Below are 2,947 nucleotides of genomic sequence, written 5' to 3'. Positions count from 1 at the left end.
GCCGCGGCCGCCGGGCCGGCGCGCGGGATGCTGGGAGCTGTAGTCCGCACCGCATCGCGCCGGGGTCTCTGGTCCTGACTTGCCCAGAGAACCTTATCTGTTCTGCTGCAGTTGTTGCCCCGACTCATGCTCCTTCCCCATCCTCAAATGCCCCAGAGCCAGGTGCAGGGCCCAGGGCCCCACGGTGGGTCACTTCATCCTCATCTTGCGCTTGGGGCTGAGTGTCAGCACGCTGCATCTCGCCTCCTGAGGACGTGGGCCTGAGTCGACTGCGTCAGCCCCTTCCCTTTCCCCTGTTCACCAGGCAGTATGGCCAGAAACCACCAAGCCCCCCAGGGTGTTGTGCTAGCCTGTTTGCAGTGGTTCTGCTGGCCCCCGACCCCCTCAGGCCTTGGCTAAACACAGGTGTGAGGCTCACTGCCATCCAGCCCTGTGGAGTGGCCGTGGGTTCCTGGGTAGCTGCTCACCTCACCTCACCCCCCCCGGAGCTCCTGGGTAGACCCTGAGCCCTGAGCTCCCTCCTGCATGATCCTTTTGCTCCAGCAGTGTTTCTCCCACTCAGTGCTTCTAGGAAGACCATGTCCAGGGCAGGGATGTTCCCAACAGCCTCAGCGGTGCAGGCAGATGTGAACCAGCCGTTCACTGCACCCAGGAAGCCTCTGTCCTTCCAAGTGGCTCCCTGCACCCACCTGTTTCAGCAGCTACTGGCTCCTTCACAGGCCTCAGAGCTGTTGCTGCTTCTTCCAGCTTGGCAGCTCTCTGCTCATTTGGGAGGAAGGCCTCCCTGGACTGCTGTTCGTCTGAAGCCTAGGGATGCGCCCCCCCCCCCCACAGAGACTGCTGGGAGATAAAGATCTCTACAACTTGCAGCAGGTGGGTACTGCAGAGGGCCCTGCTTATGATAGCAGGTTGAAGCAGAGCTCCACACCCAGCTCAGAAGAAAGCAGCTGGGATACGTTTGTCGAGGGGACATGGACAGGGGAGCTCTGGCAGTGCAGCAAGAGGGGGTGATGGGTGGATCCTGCTGGCTGTCCGCAGGCTGCAAGGCAGAGCTGAGGTGTCTGGTGTTTCCCAGGCTTTTGGGCTTTCCTGGCTGCCGTATGAGGCGCAAGTGTCAGGGGTCTATTCCCCTTTTCCCAGCAGTGCTGGGTGCTGTGTATGGCCCAGGCTGGGGGTGAGGACTGGCTGTGTCAATGCTCCCACTGGAACCAATCTTGCAGAGTCCTGGCTGGAGGATCTTGCCCCTGTGCTCAGGCTCAGCCCAATGCTGCACTAGGGGCAGGAAGGGATTTCCCCACCACCCCCGGTCAGATCGGTTTGGGGTGCAGGGTGTTTGCCTTCCTCGGCAGGTGGGACACGGCCTCTGCCTGGGGTCTCTTGAGCATACAGCATACACACTGCAGGTCTGTCAAACCTGGACTGGCCTCATCAGCCATCTTCAGACCCACAGATAAGAAAATCATGGAACACAATCATCCTCGACTGCAAGGGACTGCCGAAGACAACTGTATATTAACTTTTAATAGAAGCAGAATGTCGGTGGCTGCAGCACTCCCTTTCCCGGAGCAGGGGCGATGCCTGGAACTGTCAGGAATGACTGTGTTGTTGTGTGGCTCTGAGGTCAGACATGGGGTTTGTCTGAGCTGGGCTGGATGGGGCCGATTCTGCCTCAGGCAGGGGTCAGACTGGATACAATGTGATCTCTGTGCATCCCTTCCAGCTCCCCCCTTCTTTGATACTGCTGGTCTGCCTGTGGGTAAAGGGACCAGTTAAGGAGGATCCAGGCACGCCTCAGCTTTCCCCATGGAAGAGGCTGGGGAGACATGTGCCCCAGATGTACCTTTTGCAGGCAGCAGTGTTACGGCAATAACAGAACCTGAAATCAGAGGAGGCACTGGCACCGGCTGGACTCAATGGCCTCGGCTATCCCCTCCTGCTCAACCATTTACGAAATGATTTATGCTGCTGTAGCACCTGGCAGCTCTTCTCAGGCCCTGTTGGGCAGGTGCATGGAGACAAGGCTCCTTCCTTGAGGAGTTCCTGGTGGGATTATGTAGGGGAGGCCAGGACCCTGCCTAGGGCAGCGGGGTGAAAGTGAGTGACAGGGAAATGTGGTGACTTCATGCACTGTGTGAGGAGCCGGGTGTGCAGGGAATCGGCCCAGATCTTCTTTCTCGCATGACTCTGGTGTTGACATTGCAAAGCTGGGAGGGGTTGCAAGAGATTTAGCCCACCCCGCCAGGGAGGCTGGGGTCAGTACCTGTGCTGTCCCCACCAGGTGACTAACTGGTTCTTAATCACCTGCAGCCAGGAGATCCCACGCTCTGCCCAGGCCTGTTCCATGAGTGCAGAACCACCGTGGCGCTGGGCCGGCAGCTCCTGCAGGAGCTCGCGCCACGTGCAGCATCGTCCTGAAGGATCCTGCAGAGCAGCCTCCGCCAGGCCCGACGCCCCGAGCGGCAGCACCGCTCTGAGGTCAGCGGGGGGACTCGGAGGGGGTCCCTGAGCGCCCGGCCGGGTCCTGGGGCAACCGATGCAAACACGGGGGCAGGAGCCAGGGTCAAAGGTGCTTCAAGAGGGGCCCGGACCCGAGCTCAGCGAGCCAGCCCCCGGAGCTGGGGAGCAGCGCGGAACAGCCCCGCAGGCCCCGGGCACAGACAGCCTGCCCCGGACAGGTGGACGGCCGGCGGCGCCGGAGCCAGGGCCCTAGGGCCGCGTCTCCACGCTCCCCCGGGCTCCCGGCGCAGCAGCACCGCCCGGAAGTGGGGTGGGCCGGTCCGGGCGGGGGAACCCGAAAGCGGACGACCCGCCGCCGCACTTCCGGCGCCCCCTTGACATCACACCCGCCCCAGCCGCGGAAACTACGCGTCCCAGGTTGCCCTGCGGCTGGGCGGAAGCGGAAGTGGGGGCGAGGCCCAGCTGGTCCCGGGGACGGGCCCATGAATGG

The sequence above is a fragment of the Crocodylus porosus genome, unplaced genomic scaffold (assembly GCF_001723895.1).
Source record: "Crocodylus porosus isolate Cpor-Errol unplaced genomic scaffold, CroPor_comp1, whole genome shotgun sequence".
Lineage (NCBI taxonomy): Eukaryota > Metazoa > Chordata > Crocodylia > Crocodylidae > Crocodylus > Crocodylus porosus.
This window is presented reverse-complemented; position numbering follows the sequence as displayed.